This window comes from Orcinus orca, chromosome 20 (assembly GCF_937001465.1).
Source record: "Orcinus orca chromosome 20, mOrcOrc1.1, whole genome shotgun sequence".
Classification (NCBI taxonomy): domain Eukaryota; kingdom Metazoa; phylum Chordata; class Mammalia; order Artiodactyla; family Delphinidae; genus Orcinus; species Orcinus orca.
The window spans coordinates 17,177,728-17,202,659 of NC_064578.1; the positions used below are offsets into that span (position 1 = coordinate 17,177,728).

The following is a 24,932-nucleotide window of genomic DNA, read 5'->3' on the forward strand; positions in this document are numbered from 1 at the left end:
TCAGTGTTCTTCCTATGTTTTCCTCTAAGAGTTTTATAGTGTCCAGTCTTACATTTAGGTCTCTAATCCATTTTGAGTTTATTTTTGTGTATGCTGTTAGGGAGTGTTCTAATTTCATTCTTTTACATGTAGCTGTCCAGTTTTCCCAGCACCACTTATTGAAGACACTGTCTTTTCTCCATTGTATATCCTTGCCTCCTTTGTCATAGATTAGTTCACCATAGGTGCGTGGGTTTATCTCTGGGTTTTCAATCCTGTTCCATTGATCTATATTTCTGTTTTTGTGCCAGTACCATATTGTCTTGATTACTGTAGCTTTGTAGTATAGTCTGAAGTCAGGGAGTCTGATTCTTCCAGCTCTGATTTTTTCCCTCAAGACTGCTTTGGCTATTCGGGGTCTTTTGTGTCTCCATACAAATTTTAAGATTTTTTGTTCTAGTTCTGTAAAAAATGCCATTGGTAATCTGATAGGGATTGCACTGAATCCGTAGATTGCTTTGGGTAGTATAGTCATTTTCACAATATTGATTTTTCCAATCCAAGAACATGGTATATCTCTCCATCTGTTGGTATCATCTTTAATTTCTTTCATCAGTGTCTTATAGTTTTCTGCATACACGTCGTTTGTCTCCCTAGGTAGGTTTATTCCTAGGTATTTTATTCTTTTTGTTGCAGTGGTAAATGGGAGTGTTTCCTTAATTTCTCTTTCAGATTTTTCATCATTAGTGTATAGGAATGCAAGAGATTACTGTGCATTAATTTTGTATCCTGCAACTTTACTAAATTTATTAATTAGCTCTAGTAGTTTTCTGGTGGCATCTTTAGAATTTTCTATGTATAGTATCATGTCATCTGCAAACAGTAATAGTTTTACTTCTTCTTTCCAATGTGTATTCCTTTTATTTCTTTTTCCTCTCTGATTGCTGTGGCTAGGACTTCCAAAACTATGTTGAATAACAGTGGCAAGAGTGGACATCCTTGTCTTGTTCCTGATCTTAGAGGAAATGCTTTCAGTTTTTCACCATTGAGGATAATGTTTACTGTGGGTTTGTCGTATATGGCCTTTATCATATTGAGGTAGGTTCCCTCTATGCCCACTTTCTGGAGAGTTTTTAACATAAATGGGTGTTGAATTTTGTCAAAAGCTTTTTCTGCATCTATTGAGATGATCATATGGTTTTTCTGCTTCAATTTGTTAATATGGCGTATCACATTGATTGATTTGCGTATATTGAAGAATCCTTGCATCCCTGGGATAAATCCCACTTGTTCATGGTGTATGATCCTTTTAATGTGTTGTTGGATTCTGTTTGCTAGTATTTTGTTGAGGATTTTTGCATCTATATTCATGAGTGATACTGGTCTATAATTTTCTTTTTTCTAGTATTTTTGTCTGGTTTTGGTATCAGGGTGATGGTGGCCTCATAGAATGAGTTTTGGAGTGTTCTTCCTCTGCAATTTTTTGGAAGAGTTTGAGAAGGATGGGTGTTAGCTCTTCTCTAAATGTTTGATAGAATTCACCTGTGAAGCCATCTGATCCTGGACTTTTGTTTGTTGGAAGATTTTTTTTTTTTTTTTTTTGCGGTACGCGGGCCTCTCACTGTTGTGGCCTCTCCCGTTGCGGAGCACAGGCTCCGGACGCACAGGCTCAGCGGCCATGGCTCACGGGCCCAGCCGCTCCGCGGCATGTGGGATCCTCCCAGACTGGGACACGAACCCGTGTCCCCTGCATCGGCAGGCGGACTCTCAACCACTGCGCCACCAGGGAAGCCCTGTTGGAAGATTTTTAATCACAGTTTCAATTTCATTACTTGTGATTGGTCCGTTCATATTTTCGATTTCTTCCTGATTCAGTCTTGGAAGGTTATACCTTTCAAAGAATTTGTCCATTTCTTCCAGGTTGTCCATTTTATTGGCATAGAGTTGCTTGTAGTAGTCTCTTAGGATGCTTTGTATTTCTGCAGTGACCATTGTAACTTCTCCTTTTTCATTTCTAATTTTATTGATTTGAGTCCTCTCCCTCTTTTTCTTGATGAGTCTGGCTAATGGTTTATCAATTTTGTTTATCTTCTCAAAGAACCAGCTTTTAGTTTTATGGATCTTTGCTATTGTTTTGTTTCTATTTCATTTATTTCTCCTCTGATCTTTATGATTTCTTTCCTTCTACTAACTTTGGGTTTTGTTTGTTTTTCTTTCTCTAGTTCCTTTAGGTGTAAGGTTAGATTGTTTATTTGAGAGTTTTCTTGTTTCTTGAGGTAGGCTTGTATAGCTATAAACTTCCCTCTTAGAACTGCTTTTGCTGCATCCCATAGGTTTTGGATCATCGTGTTTTCATTGTCATCTGTCTCTAGGTATTTTTTGATTTCCTCTTTGAATTCTTCAGTGATCTCTTGGTTATTTAGTAAAGTATTGTTTAGCCTCCATGTGTTTGTGTTTTTTACGTTGTTTTCCCTGTAATTTATTTCTAATCTCATAGTGTTGTGGTTAGAAAAGATGCTAGATATGATTTCAATTTTCTTAAATTTACTGAGGCTTGATTTGTGACCCAAGATGTGATCTATCCTGGAGAATGTTCTGTGCGCACTTGAGATAAAGTGTAATCTGCTGTTTTTGGATGGAATGTCCTATAAATATCAATTAAACATATCTGGTCTATTGTGTCATTTAAAGCTTCTGTTTCCTTATTAATTTTCTGTCTAGATGATCTGTCCATTGGTGTTACTGAGGTGTTAAAGTCCCCCACTATTATTGTGTTACTGTCGATTTCCTCTTTTATAGCTGTTAGCAGTTGCCTTATGTATTGAGGTGCTCCTATGTTGGGTGCATATACATTTATAATTGTATCTTCTTCTTGGATTGGTCCCTTGATCATTACGTAGTGTCCTTCCTTGTCTCTTGTAACATTCTTTATTTTAAAGTCTATTTTATCTGATATGAGTATTGGTACTCCAGCTTTCTTTTGATTTCCATTTGCATGGATATCCTTTTCCATCCTCTCACTTTCAGTCTGTATGTGTCCCTAGGTCTGAAGTGGGTCTCTTGTAGACAGCATATAGATGGGTCTTGTTTTTGTATCCATTCAGCAAGCCTGTGTCTTTTGGTTGGAACATTTAATCCATTCACGTTTAAGGTAATTATCGATATGTATCTTCCTATGACCATTTTCTTAACTGTTTGGGTTTGTGTTTGTAGGTCCTTTTCTTCTCTTGTGTTTCCCACTTAGAAAAGTTCTTTTAGCATTTGTTGTAGAGCTGGTTTGTGGTGCTGAATTCTCTTAGCCTTTGCTTGTCTGTAAAACTTTTGATTTCTCCATCGAATCTGAATGAGATCCTTGCTGGGTAGAGTAATCTTGGTTGTAGGTTCTTACCTTTCATCACTTTAAATATGTCATGCCACTCCCTTCTGGCTTGTAGTTTCTGCTGAGCAATCAGCTGTTAACCTTATGGGAGTTCCCTTGTATGTTACTTGTCATTTTTCCCTTGCTGCTTTCAATAATTTTTCTTTGTCTTTAATTTTGGCCAATTTGATTGCTATGTGTCTCGGCGTGTTTCTCCTTGGGTTTATCCTGTATGGGACTCTCTGTGCTTCCTGGACTTGGTTGGCTGTTTCCTTACCCATGTTAGGGAAATTTTGGACTATAATCTCTTCTAATATTTTCTCTGGTCCTTTCTCTCTCTCTTCTCCTTCTGGGACCCCTATGTGAATGTTGGTATGTTTAATGTTGCCCCAGAGGTCTCTTAGGCTGTCTTCATTTCTTTTCATTCTTTTTTCTTTATTCTGTTCTGCAGCAGTGAATTCCACCATTCTGTCTTCTAGGTCAGTACCCATTCTTCTGCCTCAGTTATTTTGCTACTGATTCCTTCTAGTGTATTTTTCATTTCAGTTATTTTATTGTTCATCTCTGTTTGTTCTTTAATTCTTCTAGGTCTTTGTTAAACATTTCTTCCATCCTCTTGATCTTTGCCTCCATTCTTCGTCCGAGGTATTGGATCATCTTCATTATCATTATTCTGAATTCTTTTTCTGGAAGGTTGCCTATCTCCACTTCATTTAGTTGTTTTTCTGGGGTTTTATCTTGTTCCTTCATCTGGTACATAGTCCTCTGCCTTTTCGTCTCATCTGTCTTCCTGTGAACATGGTTTCAGTTCACCAGGCTGCAGGACTGTACTTCTTCTTGCTTCTGCTGTCTGCCCACTGGTGGATTAGGCTATCTAAGAGGCTTGTGCAAGGTTCAAGTGGTAGGCAGAGCTGGCTGTTGCTCTGGTGAGCAGAGCTCAGTAAAACTTTAATCTGCTTGTCTGCTGATAGGTGGGGCTGGGTTCCCTCCCTGTTGGTTGTTTGGCCTGAGGCGACCCAACCCTGGAGCCTACCCGGGGTCTTTGGTGGGGCTAATGGCAGACTCTGGGAGGGCTCACACCAAGGAGTACTTCCCAGAACTTCTGCTGGCAGTGTCCTTGTGCTCATGGTGAGACACAGCCACCCCCCACCTCTGCAAGAGGTCCTCCAATATTAGCAGGTAGGTCTGGTTCAGACTCCTATGGGGTCACTGCTCTTTCCCCTGGGTCCTGATGCACACACTACTTTGTCTGTGCCCTCCAAGAGTGGAGTCTCTGTTTCCCCCAGTCCTGTCGAAGTCCTGCAATCAAATCCTGCTAGCCTTCAAAGTCTGATTCTCTAGGAATTCCTCCTCCCATTGTCAGACCCCCAGGTTGGAAAGCCTGACGTGAGGCTCAGAACCTTCACTCCAGTGGGTGGACTTCTGTGGTATAAGTGTTCTCCAGTTTGTGAGTCACCCACCCAGCAGTTATGGGATTTGATTTTATTGTGATTGTGCCCCTCCTACCGTCTCATTGTGGCTTCTCCTTTGTCTTTGGATGTGGGGTCTCTTTTTTGGTGAGTTCCAGTGTCTTCCTGTCGATGATTGTTCAGCAGTTAGTTGTGATTCTGGTGCTCTCACAAGGAGTGAGCGCACGTCCTTCTACTCCGCCATCTTGAGCCAATCTCCTGTACACTTTAAATGTGTGAATTTTATGATATGTAAATTATAGATGGGTAAAGCTGTTTTTAAAAAAAGAGAAAGAGGAATAGAATAAGAACAACTGAGAACTGCACAAGAGCGAGCTAGGTCTCTCAATGTTCCTAATAAACTTCATGGACAGAAATATCTTTTCACATAGTTTTTATTTGTGAAAAGTGAAATTATGAAGGCTAAACTGCAAACTAATCTAATTTCCCTTTTAAGGCTCATCTACTGTATCAAGAAATTACTACAGGCATAGGTATCCTATAGTCAGTAAAATGATGAAAATCTTACAAAGTTCTTACGAGCAATATAAGAAATGTAGACTTCATAAAACAGATGACTCTAAACAACACCACCCAAAAATGTATGGGTTCCCCCTTGAGGAATGTGGTTACTACATCAACAACTTGAACAGAGATACAGAATTTGCAAATGACACAGGCTTAAGAGGAATATATCATATGTCATAATTCATCACAGATAATGAAAGGCTGGAATACCTGTGCAAAGGAATAATCAAATTTAATACAGATCAATGTAACATCTGGTAAAAACTGCTCTTGTGCAATGTACTTAAATGCACTCACTCTCTTTCTCACTCTTTTTTTCAAAATCTAGGAATGATTTCACTTTTGTTTTCTAAAGAATTCTTTCCTTGGTCTGCCAGAATTGGGGTGACTGTTGTCTCATATTTTTTTCTATTAACGTTGCTAATAATTTGAGCAATAATAATGCTTAATCAACTCACTTAATGGTTCATTATGAATTTCAGTTGACCAAAATCCCAATATAAGTGTCCTGCTTAAGTATCCATGTAATAGACTTAGATCAAATATGATAAAGTAAATAATAAGTTAACATAATTATTTTTTTAAATAAATTTATTTTTATTTATTTATTTTTGGCTGTGTTGGGTCTTCACTGTTGTGCATGGGCTTTCTCTAGTTGCGGTGAGTGGGGGCTACTCTTTTTTTTTTTTTTGGTGGTACGCGGGCCTCTCAGCGCTGCGACCTCTCCCGCCGCGGAGCACAGGCTCCGGACGCGCAGGCACAGCAGCCATGGCTCACGGGCCCAGCCACTCTGCGGCATGCGGGATCCTCCCGGACCAAGGCACGAACCCGTGTCCCCTGCATCGGCAGGCAGCCTCCCAACCACTGCACCACCAGGGAAGCCCACAGGGCTACTCTTAGTTGCGGTGTGCGGGCTTCTCATTGCAGTGGCTTCTCTTGTTGCAGAGCAGGGGCTCCAGGTGCGCAGGCTTCAGTAGTTGCAGCACGTGGGCTCAGTAGTTGTCACTCGCAGGCTTCAGTAGTTGTGGCACGTGGGCTCAGTAGTTGTGGCGCATGGGCTTAGTTGCTCCATGGCATGTGGAATCTTCCTGGACCAGGGCTTGAACCCGTGTCCCCTGCATTGGCAGGCGGACTCTTAACCACTGCACCACCAGGGAAGTCCCAACATAAATCATGAACATAAGTGTATGAAAAAAGCAATTAGGCAGAAGAGAAAACAAGTTCAGATCAAGAATTTGCCTTATGTTGGTGCAATAGTGCAGAGCCTTGGGCGATTAGAGGAATGAAATCATTTTCAGATATTGAAAGCGAACTAATGCTTCCCAATGTTTGCTGGGAAGGTGAACAATGTAAAAATGGGCTGACTGGTTGCCATATGTGTTCAGTCATTCAGTAAACTCTAAATGATCCTTTTATGTCACTGATTATTTCTGGGAGAATTTGGTCTTTTACCCTTCAACACTGGCTATATGGGGAGGAGAGGGTGGGAGTCCCACCACACTGCATCAAATTCAAGGAGAGATAAATCCTATCCTGCCTTTCACAAGGCAGTGAAAGAGAAGGAAAAACTTGTAACTTAATACTGCAGCATTTTTTTTTCTTCTCACTTAGAAACTCTGGTTCCCTAACTGCTGATCAACCAAATCCCACTTTACTGTTTTGTTTTACATGTTGCTCAGTTCCAGAAAAAAATGAAAAGACCTCAAACCCCCAAACTCCTTCACTTTACCCCAGAAGAGTCCAGGGAGATAAACAAATGAAACAGCTGAGAAAAGGTATGCTTTTCTAGTTCTTCCCTTTGCAAAATAACAACATTGATAATACAGTTACAGCTACCATTTATTGAGCACTTGGGAGTGGGGACAGGCACTGTGCAAAAGCTCATTGTATACATATTCTCACTTAATTTCAAAACAATTATGTGAGGTCGATTTTACCAAGAATGTGAAACTTGTGTAATAGTAAAAAAAAAAAAAAGAAAGAAAGAAAGAAAGAAAAACACATGTGATAAAACAAAAGAAGGGAATGATAAATATAAAGTTTAGGACATTAGTTTCCTTTGATGGTGAGACAAAGATACAGGACAAAGGAGTAGCAGAAATAAATTGGTCTGGACACTGGGCTCATGAATGTTCTTTTTACTAAACTATATAATCTAATCAAATCAATAAATACAATAAAAATTAAGGCTATGCATGGATAGTGCATAGCTTCACAGAGTTGCTATGTAAGGCTTAAATAAGAAGAACTGTTAAAAAGAACTCTGTAGGGACCTCCCTGGTGGTCCAGTGGGTAAAACTCTGTGCTCCCAATGCAGGGGGCCCGGGTGCGATCCCTGGTTGGGGAACTAGATCCCACATGCATGCTGCAACTAAGAGTTCACATGCCGCAACTAAGAAGCCCACATGCTGCAAGTAAGACATCCACATGCCGCAACTTAAAAAAAAAAATCCCGCAAGCCACAACTAAAGATCCCGAATGCTCCAACTAACACCCAGCGCAGCCAAAATAATAAATAAATAAATTAAATAAGTATTAAAAAAACCTCTGTAAATTATTATTCCTTTTTTAGGAATTTTTATCGCCACTTTACCTTTGTTGACCTGATAGCTAACAGCATTCAATATTCAGCTGCTTTAGGGTCAGAAAGTAAAGACCAGAATTGTCAGAGCCCATCTACTCTTTAACTTTTCTGAAGACTCTTATTAACTTTCAGGTAACATAACAATTCAAAGTTGTACACAACTAATACCACAGACTTAACTTCATGCAGAGATGAACAATAAAAGGTGGGGGGAAGCTCTGTAAATAAATTGAACTCAATTGTCGAGCAAGCAGCTAAATGGAAGTATTTGTGGTAAAAAGGATGATACTTTGTGTTGGGAATGCTTAAAAAAACTAAAAAACGGTGAATTAATGCTCAGCACAGATATTAGTTATTCAAATAATAAATGCTCCCTGATATTAGATGCAAACACTCTAATACTGGAAAATGTATTTATAAATGTTTGTATTCTGTTTTTAAAATGGGATTTTACTTTTTTTTTTTTTTTTAAACTTTGTATTACAGGGACTTCCCTGGTGGCGCAGTGGTTAAGAATCTGCCTGTCAATGCAGGGGACATGGGTTCAAGCCCTGGTCTGGGAAGATCCCACATGCTGAGGAGCAACTAAGCCCATGCACCACAACTACTGAGCCTGTGTGACACAACTACTGAGACCGCATGCCTCAACTACTGAGCCCACGTGCCAAAACTACTGAAGCCCACGTGCACCTAGAGTCCATGCTCCGCAACAAGAGAAGCCACCTCAATGAGAAGCCTGCGCACCACAATGAAGAGCAGCCCCCACTCACCGCAACTAGAGAAAGCCCGCGCACAGCAACGAAGACCCAACGCAGCCAAAAGTAAATAAATAAATGAATAAATTTATATATATGTTAAGAAAAAGCAGCACATTAAAGAATATTATAAAATAAATAAATAAACTGTATATACAAAGCTACTTAAGCACCCAAAAGAGTTAAAAGACTTTCAAAAAGTTCTTGCAAATGATTTGGGAACTAATTGCCTTACTCTTCCATGTCTCTATTAACTATCTCAATAAGCTGGTGAATCCCAAAGCTATGGTTTCACATCAGACATTCTAAAACAAAATGCCTGGCACCTCCACTGTGCCAACATAGTTCTGCGTTGAAGAGAGACAGCATTCATTCTGTTAAAAACACTTTTAGGCTTGACAGTCATCATAGTTGGCATCTCCACTGGAAAATGTACTGGCTGCAGGTCTACCGGATATTTGTTTTCTAAAAGATTATTAAGTCCGAAAATAACTTGTAAGTGATCTCTGTTTTAATAAATTTTTCTCAGCTAAGTTTAAGTCAATTTATTAGTTTGCTGTTACTTATTTACTTAATCATATCACCTCTTCCTGATTATATTTTATTATAGTTTTCCTCAAGCTGGTATTCTACAGTAATTTTAAACAATATACAGCAGCATAGATTACAATTATTTCAGGAATAAGAAAAATAAATTGAGTTCCACAATCATTTTAACATAGTACATCATATATTTTTTTCTAATAGTTATTACTTTTCACTTTAAAATTTCACAATTATTTGCTACATAACAACATTTATAAGATACAGAATGGAGTATACTATTTAACTAACCATTTTTGTTATATACTTTAATTTATTTATATTATTCTCAGAAGATGTTATTACTTAAGTCTGTTCTAGACAGAAGACTTTCAAAGTCCTATCTATGACCTAACTATCGATTAAAACCTTTATGGCTTATTTATAATTTTCAAAGATCTTACAAGAATACTTTTCAATAGAGCTTTAAGAGCTGTAGAGTTCAGAGTCCAAGAGGAGTAAGGAGGACCGGGGTTGAGTGTCAGAAGCCCAGTGGAGTGAGAAGGGAATCCACAGTGGGGGTGGGGGTAGCAGAGGCCTGGCAAAGGGTTTCAGAGCCCAAGCAGGGTGAGCGGGAAAAGATAATCAGATGCAGAATCCAAGCAATGTAAATAAAATATCCACAGCCTGGTGTGTGGTGTCAGAGCCCAAGCAGAATGAAGACTATATCTGGGGGGAGTGGGGAGGGGTGGAGAAGAGTGGAAGGGTGGGATGGAGTCCAAGAAAGCAGGATGAGAAGAGGGAAGCCTGACACACAGAGGGAAAACCTACTGTGGTGGGTTAGAGCCCAAGCAAAGTAAAAGTCTCCTGGGATGGGTAGACCAAGCAGAATGAGGATGGTTATCTATGGGAGGGAACGCAGAGAAGCTAGCATAGGGTGTCAGAGCCAGAGCATGGTGACAAATGCACCCTCAAGGGGATGGCACAGGGCATCACAGCTAAAGCAACTGAGGTGATGGAGGGTAGCCAGCACAGAGAAGCAGAGCCTGAGCAGGGGGAAAAGGGTATTTGTGCAGGGGCACTTGGCACTGGGTGTAAGAACCCAAGCAGTAAGGAGAATGTCCATATAGTAGGGCTGCCTGGGCTGGGTGTCAAAGATTAAGCAGGAAGCAGAGTGTGCCCATGAGGAGTGTGGAAGTCCAGAATGGGGATTAGAAACCCAAGCAGGGTGCGGAGGGCATTCGTGTGAGGCCTTCGAGCCTGAGCAGGATGAAGAGGACATTCCTATGGATGGACAGCCCAGCATAATATGCTGGAGTTCCAGTGGGTAAGCAAGACATCCATGGGGGTTGAAGGAGCAGGAGCAAAGGGTACCTTTAGGTAAGAGTATCAAAATCCTAGTAGGGTGAGAGCTATAGGATGATATCTGCCTAGCAGGGCTGCCCAGTGTGGGGAGTCAGAACCCAAGCAGGGTGAGGAGGGTGTCAACAGATAAGCAGGAGGGCAGCTCTGGGTGTCATAGCACACATGGGATGAAGAGAGCATTCCTGTAGGAGGAAAGCAGCCACAGCCTGGATGCAAGTCATGGGTGTCCAAGTTGGATAATTAGGTATCAACATGTACAAAAGACAGAAGCAATGGCCACAGAAGCTTGATTACACAGAGGAAGATTGCTCAAATAAGTAAATATATTAAAATTAAAGGGAATCAAGTTTTGCAATGTTGAACAAAAGAGTTAGAAACATAGGAAGAAAAACAAGAAGGAACCCTATGGTACTGAGTTGCAACTGGAAGTATCAGTATGAACTCATGAGAGAAAGATAGAAAAATAAATAAAGACATTATGTATGTATATAAGCATACATATATTCCCTAGCTCTGTCTTTTGAAAGATTCTGTGAGCAGCAGTACTCCAAAAGCACACTCATGGAAAATAAGCACACCTAGTATCCAGATCTTGGTTTCTAAATACTCTTTTTTACCTAAAGTAGCTAGGGCTTCCTTGAGAAATAGTTGTTATCAGGACTGGGATACGGAAAGTACAAGATGAGCCTGAAATACATACTGTTTTGCTAAAAGTAAGGAAGTACTCAAAGAATTATGGGGGACATGTCAAAAGAATACAGAAACCATCTTCAAGAGGCTCTCACTAACCAATATGAGACAATATGAGCATGAAAATAAGTCATGGGAGTTCCCTGGCGGTCCAGTGGTTAGGACTCAGAGCTGTCACCGACGTGTCTCGGGTTCAATCCCTGGTTGGGGAACTAAGGTCCGGCAAGCTGTGCAGCACAGCCAAAAAAATAAAAATAAAAAATAATAGTAACAGATTATAATCTAATGAAAACATAGGAGTCCATACTGACATAAAATAGTAATGAATAAACTGAACGTGTGATGAGGAATGAGATATTTAAATAGTTTCAAAGTACAACTCTTACAAAATATTGATACTGATTACAAAGGAGAACTAGGGTAACTTTAAAGTAGAGAAGTCTGACAGAAACCATCTTAATTAAGTGATCAAAGTGAGTAACATCAGTAATGACACAAATCAAAATTACATGCTACCCTAGAGGATTTGGTAAGAATACATCATTATTTCTGTGGTACTTGTGCCAAAGATGCATAATTTGAATGTAATCATGAGGAACATTCCACAAAATAATTGACTTGTAACTTTCAAAAGTATCAGAACCATGAAAGTCCAGGAAAGACCAAGGAACTATCTCAGATTGAAGGAAACTAACAAGACATGACAACTAAATGGATATGTAATTGTAAACTGAATGCTGATGTTATACAGCAGGGGTCCTCAACACCCAGGCCGCAGACTGGTAGCAGTCCATGGCCTGTTTGGAACCCGGCCGCACAGCAGGAGGTGAGCAGCAGGCGAGGGAGCAAAGCTTCATCTGCCGTTTCTCATCACTCGCATTACTGCCTGAACTATCCACGCCCCCCCCAACTGCCATCCGTAGAAAAACTGTCTTCCATGAAATCAGTCCCTGGTGCCAAAAAGGTTGGGGGCTGCTGTTATATAGGACATTACTGGGGCAACTGGAGAAACCTAAATGGGGGTCTGAGGATTAGATGGAAAAAATGTATCAATGTGAATTTTTTACATTTTGGTGGTTATATTGTAATTATGTTGGAGAATATCCTTGTTTGCTGGCAATACATACTAAAGTATTCAAAGGTGATGGGGCAGGCATCATGCTGGCAACTTACTCTCAAATGTTCAGAAAAAAAGTTCTTTGCACTGTACTCACAACTGTTATAAATTGGCCTCTCTCTCACTTTTGCTACCATTTCTGCCTAAAAGCAATCAAACAAAACCAAATATTCTGGTAGAGGAAGGTAGTCTGGGTTACAAAATATATCACAAGTTATCTTCTCCTGGTCATACTCACTTGTTTGACACCTTATATGCCACTCACAGGCTCAGTATTTTTAGCTATGCCATCCCCTCTTCACTAACACCCTCAACCTCACAGAAAACAATTAATTTAAACATTCATTCAACATTTATTTTGCTCCTGTACTGGACTAAAGTACACACTATAAGAGAAAATCACTCATGAAGTTCACAGTTGAGAGAAAATAAAATTAGTGAAGTTTAAAATAATGCAATATGCTACAGGGAGAAAATAAAATTAGTGAAGTTTAAAATAATGCAATATGCTATAGATGGGAGAAAATATTTGCAAATGATGCGACAAACAAGGGCTTAATCTCCAAAATATACAAACAGCTCATACAACTCAACAACAAAAAAACAAACAACCCAGTCCAAAAATGGGCAGAAGACCTTAATAGACATTTCTCCAAAGAAGACATACAGATGGCCAAGAGGCACATGAAAAGATGCTCAACATCACTAATTATTACAGAAATGCAAATCAAAACTACAATGAGGTACCACCCTCACACCAGTCAGAATAGCCATCATTAAAAAGTCTAATAACAAATTGTGGAGAAGGTGTGGAGAAAAGGGAATCCTCCTACATTGTTGGTGGGAATGTAAGTTGGTACAGCCACTAAGGAAAACAGTATGGAGGTTTCTCAGAAAACTAAAAATAGAGTTACCATATGATCCAGCAATCCCACTCCTGAGAATATACCTGGACAAAACTATCATTCAAAAAGATACATGCACCCCTACGTTCAGAGCAGCACTATTCACAATAGCCAAAACATGGAAACAACCTAAATGTCCACCAACAGATGAATGGATAAAGATGTGGTACATATATATAATGGAATACTACTCAGCCATAAAAACGAAATAATGCCATTTGCGCAACATGGATGCAACTAGAGATTATCATACTAAGTGAAGTCAGAAAGAGAAAGACAAATACCATATGAGATCACTTATATGTGGAATCTAAAATATGGCACAAATGAACCTATCTCCAAAACAGAAACAGACTCATAGTAGACATAGAGAACAGACTTGTGGTTGCCAAGGGGGAGGGAGGAGGGAGAGGGATGGACTGGGAGCGATTGGTAGATGCAAACTATTACATTTAGAATGGATAAACAACAAGGTCCTACTGTATAGCACAGGGAACTATATTCAATATCCTGTGATAAACTACAATGGAAAAGAATGTCTTTACGTGTATAACTGAGTCACTTTGTTGTACAGCAGAGATTGGCACAACACTGTAAATCAACTACACTTCAATTTAAAAAAATGCAATATGTGCTTTAATAGAAATATGGGACGCTATGCAAGTCAAGAGGAATCCTTAACACTATCCGGAAAGGATCACAGAAGGCTGCACAGGGTATGTGACACCTGAGGTCAGTCTTGAACACTGAAATGGGTATTTGACAAACATATTTGTGAAGAAGGAGGAGAAACTTAAAAGCAAATCTGAACAAACAGAGTATTTGTATTTTGGTTACTTCAGTTTTTCAAGTAATTCAGTTAAATTAGAATACAGTAGTTACATGGAGGAGTAACATGAGATGAGGCTCCCAAAGACATGGAGGGGCTAGATCATGAAAGGCCTTGTATAATCATTCTAGGCAATAAAGATTTTATCCCTCAGCACATAGGGAGCTTTTGAGTGTTTCAAGCAAAGACATGATAAGCTCAGACTTATATTTGAGGATGATCATCCTCCCAGGTATATGCAAAATAGACTAGGTCCTAGAGGTGGCAAAGAGTAAGTTTTTTTACAATCCTCTAAGTCAGAAATAATGAGGTCCTGAACCAAGGCAGCTGCAGTGAGAATGGCAAATAGGATACGAATTTAAAGGTGCTCAGAAAACTGATGAACTGAATTGGATGACTAGCAGCAAAGGGAGGGAGGGAGGAACGATTGGAGGGAGAGGGAGAGAGGGGGATGGAGAGAGAGTGAGAGAGAGAGAGAGAGAGAGAGAGAGAGAGAGAGAGAGAGAGAGGGAAATAGTTCCAAACAGCGCACAGGAATTCTGGCACGAGAAAATTAATGGAAGGTGGTGCAGTTTCCCATGATAAAGAGTTTAGGAGTAAGAGTAAATCTGGAAAGACAATGAATTCCGTTTTAAATGATGAGGCTGAGGTACCTATGGGGCATCCTAGTGAATGTATAAACAGGAGAGGGATCTAGCAATTGATGATGCTGGGCACATAGACTGCTTTACTTTTCTTTTTTTTTTTTGCGGTACGCGGGCCTCTCACTGTTGTGGCCTCTCCAGTTGCAGAGCACAGGCTCCGGACGCGCACGCTCAGCGGCCACGGCTGACGGGCCCAGCCGCTCCGCGCCATGTGGGATCTTCCCGGACCGGGACATGAACCCGTGTCCCCTGCATCGGCAGGCGGACTCAACCACTGTGCCACCAGGGAAGCCCTACTTTTCTTTTTAATACAAATCCTATCCTAGATCTGGGATAGAAAATTATTAATTTATTTAAAGTTATTGTTTGCTTTTAAAAATGCAGGTATGTATGAAATAAAAATAAATTTGCCCATGATCTCACCATCCAAAACACTAGTATATTTATGTTTCCCTTCCCTATTTTTCTATGCATTTTTAAAAAGCTGAATAATAATGCACATAAACTTAATATCAAACTTTTCATTGAACATAACTTTAATTTCTCATTTATACTGTAATTTTGATACCCTCATATTGCTATGTATCATCTTTATGTCTATTTTCTATCTCTCCAATTAACTGAAAACTCTTCAAGGGCAGAAACTGTGGTATGTCTTATCTGAATGACTAAAGTTTAGCAGTACCATACTTACAATAGGCACTCAATGTTTGCTGATGAGGTTATTAAAATACTAAAAGGTTACTGGGTCATAATTTTAAGTTATGAAATAAGCTTCAGGAAAATTTCTAATTTTCATATTATTTCAGAAACACTGCTAATAAATAAAAGAGGTAATAAATAACATATCAGTGGTGACAACACTGTACCCCTAGAGAATGAAGCACAGTCAATAAATATTCTCATTCTTTTATTCATTCACTCAACAAATATCTACTGACTGCCTGATGTAAGCCAAGCATTCTCTTAGTTCCTGGGGATACATCAGTCATAAAACAGACAATCTGTGCCATGGACCTTCTACTCTAATGTACTTAAATTATGGTAACTGCTTGCTTGCTAAAAAGAGAAGGGGGCTCCAGTGTCCTGTAATTTTCGACCCTTACTAAGCTCACATTTAATTGTAGCATTAGTAAAATAAGTTCATTTCTGGAATATAAGCAGTACAAGCATCTCAAAACACATTTATTTTAAAACTTTATAGTATATACAATATAATATATACATACTTAAAATTTAGCTTAATGTTTCCAAAATCAATACTTAATAGAGATCTGTTCCATTGCTTAACAGTCAACCATCTTATATCATACATTTAATAAACTAATGATGTACTTATCAATGTATGTAATAATCAATGAAAAGAAATAAATAGGATTTTTTTTTTCTTTTGGCTGCACTGGGTTTTCTTTGTTGTTGCTGTGCATAGGCTTTCTCTTAGTTGCGGCGAGTGGGGGCTCCCCTTCGTTGCGGTGCGCAGGTTTTTCGTTGGGGTGGCTTCTCTTGTTGCAGAGCACGGGCTCTAGGCGCGCGGGCTTCATAGTTGTGGCTCGCGGGCTCTCGAGTGCAGGCTCAGTAGTTGTGGCGCACATGTGGGATCTTAGTTGCTCCGCGGCATGTGGGATCTTCCGGGACCAGGGCTCGAACCTGTGTCTCCTGAATTGGCAGGCAGATTCTTAACCTCTTAGCCACCAGGGAAGTCCCGATAAATAGGATTAATGTTATATTATTTTATGCATTTTGAACTTGGAAAGACAGTTTATAAATGATGATTTGCTCATCATTCATAAAGCACATTATTTCATTATGTGCCAGGCAAAATAATAAAGTAAATAAAATAGAGGTCTTAACTTTAATGCTATTTCTAATTGCACAGACCTTGGATTACAAGGTACCTCAGGAACTTAGTTTCTAAAGGAAGAAAAACATAATTTAATCACCACTAATTCATTTTTTTTTTTTACCACTGATTCATTTTGTGTACGTAAGTGCAGACACTAAAGTGACCTGTATCTATCTCTGTTTTCAAACATTCACAGTCCAGTGAGGTAGACTACAAGTAAATACATAAATAACCAATGGAATCAGTACCAAGCCACAGATGTTATGTGCAAAAAAGGAAAGTAAAAGAAAACATATAAAGATGGCAAGGGAAGAATGGTATGAATAGAATTAATGTAGTTTTAGGAGATTAAAGTTCACATAAAAAAGCACAGAATTTTAGAGGTAGAAATGGTAAAAGTACTCAGTGTAACCCTCGGTTTTTACAAAGAAGAAATTATGTTCCAATCAGGTTATGATTTGCTTAGCATAGCCAAGACTGGTTAAAGCTGGGTCCTGAGCAGGAGACTAGCTGGCTGAAAGACAAATTCTTTTCTTTACAGTACACAGACCTCTCACTGTTGTGGCCTCTCCCGTTGTGGAGCACAGCCTCCGGACGTGCAGGCTCAGCGGTCATGGCTCACAGGCCCAGCCACTCCGCGCCATGTGGGATCTTCCCGGACCAGGGCATGAGCCCGTGTCCCCTGCATTAGCAGGCGGACTCTCAACCACTGCGCCACCAGGGAAGCCCTGAAAGATAAATTCTTTATCCAGCATTCCTGTCTATGCAGTTAGAAAGAACACTGAAGTAGAAACTCCATCTCTTTTATTTATTATATTATTACTGTGTGTGGCACTTCAATAATGTGCTTAGTGAATGAACCGAATGAATGAGTGAACCATCTACCTTGATTGACTCTACTCAAACAATTCTAAAACATCATTCTTATTTTTATACTCATAATCTTAGTGAGGGAGAAGAAAATAATGAACAAAAATCTACCTTTTTTCATTGCTATCATTACCAAAATGTCCTACCACCTCAACTAAAAATGTCATTTTTCTACATTATTTCTGACCCCAAATACCCTATTCCCTCATGTCCCTTCTTCCAACTTCTACCCTATCATCATCTGAACAACCATTTTTCAAGTGAACAAATAAAAACTACTTTTCATGTTTTAGAGTATTCATTTTCAGTGATTAAACTTATTTCCTATCAAATTTCTTTTTTTCTATTCATATAACATGATTTTTTTTAAATACTCTTTTTTTTGGGGGGGCTGCACCGTGCAGCATTTGGGATATTAGTTCCCCTAACAGAGATCGAACCCACGCCCCCTACATCGGGAGCGCCAAGTCCCAACCACTGGACCACCAGGGAATTCCCCATGTAACTTGATTTTTTTCCTCCTTCAAGCCAATACTGAAGAAATCAACAAGACTCACTTTGTCTTTTCTATTCTACACAAGGATTATCAACAACAAACAGAAAAAATGTGTAAACCTCATACTTTTAGACATAAGCTGATTGTTTACAAAGATCAAAAATATCTGCCTAGGGCTTCCCTGGTGGTGCAGTGGTTGAGAGTCCGCTGGCCGATGCAGGGGACACGGGTTCGTGCCCTGGTCCAGGAAGATCCCACATGCCGCAGAGCAGCTGGGCCCGTGAGCCATGGCCGCTGAGCCTGCGCGTCCGGAGCCTGTGCTCCGCAACGGGAGAGGCCACGACAGTGAGAGGCCCGCGTACTGCAAAAACAAAAAAAACTCTGCCTACTGTGAGCGGCAATAAACAAATGACCAAGTTATTACTTCTGCCTTTTAAGAGAGTGGTAATCAACAAGGAATATCAGAATTGCATATATAAATATTTTTTTTTCCTGAATGAAGATGCCTGGGATTCCAGCATAGACCTACTGAATAAAGGTTTTAGTACGTAGGATCACGTAATGCATATTTTTATGAAGCTCCACAGATGATTCTGGCTAAGAGCCATTACTTTATTTTATTTATTTTTTAACATCTTTATGGGAGTATAATTGCTTTACAATGGTGTGTTAGTTTCTGCTTTATTACAAAGTGAATCAGCTATACATATACATATATCCCCGTATGTCCTCTCTCGTGCATCTCCCTCTCTTACCCTCCCTATCCCAACCCTCTAAGTGGTCACAAAGCACCGAGCAGATCTCCCTGTGCTATGCGGCTGCTTCCCACTAGCTGTCTATTTTACATTTGGTAGTATATATAAGTCCATGCTACTCTGTCACTTTCTCCCAGCTTACCCTTCCCCCTCCCCGTGTCCTCAAGTCCATTCTCTACATCTGCATCTTTATTCCTGTCCCCTAGGTTCTTCAGAACCATTTTTTTTTTTAGATTCCACATATATGTTAGCATATGGTATTTGTTTTTCTCTTTCTGACTTACTTCACTCTGTAGGACAGACTCTAGGTCCATCCACCTCACTACAAATAACTCAACTTTGTTTCTTTTTATGGCTGAGTAATATTCCATTGTATATATGTACCACATCATCTTTATCCATTCATCTGTCAATGGACACTTAGGTTGCTTCCATGTCCCGGCTATTGTAAATAGAGCTGCAATGAACACTGTGGTACATGACTCTTTTTGAATTATGGTTTTCTCAGGGTATATGCCCAATAGTGGGATTTCTGGGTCGTATGGTAGTTCTATTTTTAGTTTTTGAAGGAACCTCCATACTGTTCTCCACATGGTGAGAGGCATTACTTTAAAGCATGAAATTCAGCCTCATACTGGTCTGAGTTTACTGTCTCTTTAAATATTGCTAGTGGTTTTTTTCCTAAACAGTATTTATATTTACATATCAAAAAGAGGAAAGGAATGTTGTTTACCTTTCCTGACTAAAATGACAATTGCTATTTCACATGGTGGTAGATAATTTTAGTTATTTAGATTTGATACAACCATGTAGACTTTAATAGTACCTAAAATAATGAAACAACTTAGCTCATCTGTCATTTTGAGCCTGAGAGAAATTATTCAGAAATACTTCTTAAGGGCAAAAACCAAAGAAATTCAATGGGTAAAACTCGCCCACTGACAGCATATGGTAGTCTTCCAGAACTCTCTTGGCTATTCTCTAATACAAATAATACTTGTTATATAAAAGTTTAATACTTTGTTTCTAGCAAAAAAAAAAAAAATAGCTTGATTGTGAGAACTGACCAGATGTCACTTTACTGATCAATGAAGCCACTCTTTTCATTAATTTTGATAATGATTTTCAGTTGCCATTTTACAATAGCAAATGAAAGGGTAGCTTACATAAATCTTTGTGCCACAATGTGGTCCATAAACAGAAACAGAAACAGCTCTAGAAAATTGAAAACTGTTCTAAAAATAAATTATATCTGATAATATTACAGTTTAGAGCTTACAAAGTACTTTTATATTTATAATCATAGAATTGATATATGTGTAAAGTGCTTTGACTCTAAAGTGTATATAAATAAGATAGATATTACTAATTTTAAAATTACTAATAACTTCAGAATAGATTCTTTTTTAGTGTTTTAATTTTTTATTAAAGCATAATATATACATATAGTAAAGTATACATATCTTAAATCTTGAACTTGAAGAATTTAAGCTAAGATTAAGCATCCTTCATGCTTTCTCCCAGGAACTACCCAACAAGGTAACCAATCTTCTGACTTCTATCACTACAGATTATAGTTGTGCCTGTTTATAAACTTTATATAAAGAAATCATATAGGATATACCTTTCTTTTGTACCTAGATTCTTTCACTCAGAATTATGTTTGTTCAGTTTATCAGTGTTGTTATACTTACAGCAGTTCATTCGTTTGCACTGCTATATATTATTCTGTCAAGTGAATATTCAACAATTAAATCCATTCTGCTGTTAAACAACTGAGTTGTTTACAGTTTTTACCTTTTACAAAAATACTGCCGTAAACATTCTTATATGTGCATATACGTACTTCCCTTGGATACATACCTAGAGTGAAACTGCTGAGTCAGAAGGTATGTGTATACTCAACTTTAATTGATACTGCCAAAGAGTTTTCCCAAGTGGTTGTACCAATATACACTCTCAACATCAGTGTATGAAAGTTCTTGCTACTCCACAAGCTCAGTCATAAGAAAATGCTTTTATAATTTTTTTATAAGTGATCTGGTAGAGATGGAACGGTATGACACTGTGGTTTTAATTCACATTTCCCTGAAAATTAATGATTTTGAGCACCTTTTCATATGCCTATTGGCCATGTGGTTATCTTCTTTCCTGAGGTGGCTCTTCAAGCCTTTTACCCATTTTTAAATTTGGTTGTCCTTTTTCTAAAAAATCAATTTGTAGGAGTCCATTATCTATTCTAGATGCAAATGCTATGTCAAATATACATATTGTAAATGACTTCTCCCATATGTGGTTTGCTTTCCACCCCCTTAATGATATCTTTAATCAACAGGAGTTCTTAATTTTAATGAATTCAATCTATCAATCTTTTCATTATGGTCAGTGATTTTTGTGTCCTGTTTAAGAAATCTTTGCAATATCCCATGGACATGAAGATATTCTTCTGTTTTCTTCTGGAAGTCTTTTTGCTTTACCTTTCATATTCATATCTCTGATCCATCTGGAATTGGTTTTATTGTATTACCGAAGCCAAAGTTCATTGTTTTTCATATTGATGCCCAATTATTGATTCATCAAGGAACATTTGTTTACACTCCAAAAATATAGTCTCAGAGGGATTCACTTTTGGAAAGATGGAGTAGACACACTTTTCCCTATTCCTTCTACTAAGTTCAGTGAAAAACCTGGGACATTACATAGATTAAAAAAAAAAAAAAAACACCTAATAAGACTGAAAGGTGGTGAAAAGAGGTAGACCAGCTAGGGATGGTAGGACCCAGGAATGATGCAGCAGTAAGTTCTCTGGGTTTTCTTTTTGCCTCATATATACCAGACTGGGTATCAGGGAGGCCAATAATCTGGAAATGCCAATGGGAACAGGCTAAAAAAGCCACAAGTCATTTTTAAATCAGTTTCGATTTATTGATTTTTCTCATTACATTTTGTAATTTTCTGCCTCTTTCCATGACTGGTGATTTTTGACAAGATAAAACAAACTTTTAGAAACACGGTGATGATTTTTCATTGGATGCCAGACATTGAGAATTTTACCTTGTGTGCTGGATATTTTCATATTCCTATAAATTTTCTTGAGCTTTATTTTAGGATATGGTTAAGTTACTTGGGAATAATTTGATCCTTTCAGTTCTTGCTTTTTTAAGCTTTGTTAGCCATGACGAGAGCATGTTTAGTCCAGGGTTAATTTTTCTTTACTACCGAGGCAAGACCCTTCTTAACACTACCCAAGTGTTAGTTTTTCTACTCTTGCTGGTGCAAACAGGCATCATATCCAGCCCTCTGTGAGGTCTAAGCACTGCTTCCTGGAATCCTTTCAGGTAGTTCTTTCCTCAGTCTTGGGTCGTTTTCCCACATGCATGTAATGATCACCACTCAGCTGAATACTCAAAGGAGACCCTCTGCAGATCTCCAAAATTCTCTGTGTCCATTTCCCTCCTTTCTAATACTCTGCCCTGAGAACTCTAGCTATCTTGGCTTTCCCAGACTCTGAACTCTACCTCCTCCACTCAGAGAGATTACTGGGCTCTATTTGTACTTCCCCCCTTTCACACAAAATCCTGGAACTTTCTCCAGGGAGTAAGCCAGGGCCCTTGTAGGGCTCATCTCATTTGTTTTTTTCCTTAAGGATCATTTTCCTTCATTGCCTGATGTTAAAGAGAACCATTGTTTCATATATTTATCTGGCTTTTTAGTTGCTTCAGGCAAGAGGGTAAATCTGGCCCCTATTACTCTATCTTGGCTAAAAACAGAAGTCATTATAATTTTAACCCATACTAGTTGTTCTTTACTTTAAAGAACTTTTTTAGTTATTTAATTAAATATTTGATAAATATTATATGTGCCCTATGTAAGAAATACTGGGTTAAGCCCTCTGAGGTTAAAAAAAAGAGAGTCTTAATCTTGTAAAAGTACAAAAATACTCTGTACATGAAGACACATACAGCTGTACCCTTTGTATTCTTTGCACAAAGGAATATTTAAAAGAAATTAAAAACACGGTAGGCTATGCCCTCAAAAAACTGAAAATCTAGTTGGAATAAGGTAATAATATATATTAAACATTTAGAGAATAAGAATAGGTTATACATTATTGACAATGATTATAATTAAAGCTCAGACATCAGAGGCCAAGGTTTTGAATAATCAATAAGAGTCTTTGAAGCTTTTGCGTCAGATCTAGTTACATAAGCAGCACAAACCTATCGTAAGACCAGTCTACAGCAATAAGCAATTATCATAGACTCAGATATCTTCTAAAACCTAGTTTTGATTGTTCATAGCAGCAAGCGTGAAACTAGGCTACTATGGGCTTCCCTGGCGGCGCAGTGGTTGAGAGTCCGCCTGCCGACGCAGGGGACACAGGTTCGTGCCCCGGTCCGGGAAGATCCCACATGCCGCACAGCGGCTGGGTCCGTGAGGTGAGCCATGGCTGCTAAGCCTGCGCGTCCAGAGCCTGTGCTCCGCAACGGGAGACGCCACAACAGTAAGAGGCCCGCGTACCACAAAAAAAAAAAAGAAAAGAAACTAGGCTACTAAAGTCTATAATTATGTGGCAGTATAACTATAAAATAACACACTAATTAAATACTTGTTGAATGAATATTTATATGAGTGCTTACTTTATGGCCATGCAACCTTATCCCTCTCCATTCTGCTCTTTCCCTCCACACTCTCAAGATACAATGATTTTTCAATACTTCAGCAATGCACTCCCTTACCTTTATTTCTCTGCAGATGCTATCGTTTCTGCCTGAAACACTGACCTTCCCACAGCCCCTTTCAACTGTTACTTTTTCCAAAAAGCTTTTCCCAACCACTCCAGTCTTAGTTAGGTATCCCTCCTCTGTATTTCCTCTACCAGAACACTTATTATCCATCGTTCCACAATTACCAGTTTATCTACTTGTATTTCTTATTATGCTACACATGTCATGAGGACAGTGGCTATGTCCATCTCATTCACATTGTCTCCTCAGCAATAGCACAGTGCCTGGCACAAATAGGCACTCATTCGATGAATGCATGAATGAGCAAGAAAACAGAAACTGTGGAAATACATAAGAATGCTGACAGATCATATAATGAATGAAGAGGCAGAAGGGTTAGAGTGAGAAAAAAAGCCAGGAAAAAAGCTAGAGAAGAAGAGTCAGAGGATAGCCTGGAGAATAGAGTGTCAAAAAGAAGAATCTTGGAAGTGGATGCCCCCAAATGAAAATGGCTCATTTAGTTCAAGTAAGAAAAAACTTGAAAGAATGTGTTTACTTAATGTGGCAAAAGGTATTTCTTGATACCTTTGCCAAGGAAGTTATCAAGGGAGTGATGGGGATAGAAGACAGAAGGCAAAGAGTTGAAGACCAAATGGAACTGAGGAAGTAAATGCAGTGTAAGCAGAAATATAGACTACTATTTCACAAAACCCTTCCAAGGAGAAGGAAAAGAACACTTAAGGAGACAGGGCCAAATGAAGGGTTTGCTATTTTATTGTGTGGAAGAAGAAATTATGTATGCTTGACAGTACGAGGAAAACAGCCAGTAATGAGGAAAAGTTTGAAGATGCAAGAGAGAACATATAGAAGAGATTTAATTAATTAAGATAACACCATCAGATTTGACAACTGTGAAAACATAACTGAATTTCTGTGAGAATGCCTGCATGCTAATAAAGGGTTAAGGGACAGTTAGATGGTGAAGAAGTTCAGATTAGCATAGCAATAATATAATAAAACAGTTTTCTAGGGCAATGTTATAGAATTATACTACCATAAGGAATTTGTTTTCTAACTTTCTTTTTAAGTATAATTTCTTTTGGAATTGTATCATGTGCAGTGGCAACTCCATAGAAAGTGGAGTTAAACAAAGTTTGGCAACTACTGCTATAAGGAAACAAAAACATGACAGAAAATAATGAAAAAGAAGAGTTGAAAAATATTAAAGCAAGGTAAAGTATGTCATGGAATCAAGTCCAGGAGATTGAGGGTGCCTTAGAAAAAGACTGGGCATTTCTTCTGCTAACATGAAAGAAAAAGAAAATAGAAAATGAAAAGACCTAAACAAATTTTTGAGATGAAGAGGTAAAAAACTGAGGGACTTCGGTGGGAGAACTTCAAAGTCCTCTAGAAGATAATTCAATTATTTCTTTTTGCCAATGGCTGTGCTCTAGAAGCAGATGCTTAAGAGGCAATGTACAAAATCCTTCTATACCTATTAATGTTTAAAGGACCAA

At 38.7% G+C, this 24,932-nt stretch overlaps 1 protein-coding gene across 6 annotated transcripts in view; it reads right to left on the reverse strand.

The window, feature by feature from the left end:
- The window catches only part of NFAT5 (nuclear factor of activated T cells 5), a 132,546-nt gene that overhangs the window by 64,233 nt on the left and 43,381 nt on the right, over nucleotides 1–24,932 (reverse strand). The window contains exon 2 of one of the 6 annotated variants that reach the window (XM_049703954.1): nucleotides 4,844–5,058. The exons of 4 other annotated variants lie outside the window; for them this stretch is intronic. The gene's annotated coding sequence lies outside the window, so the exon portion shown is untranslated. Of the gene's footprint in view, nucleotides 1–4,843; nucleotides 14,853–24,932 lie in introns of those variants that run through there. One more of the 6 variants, XM_033434273.2, reaches the window with a different exon arrangement.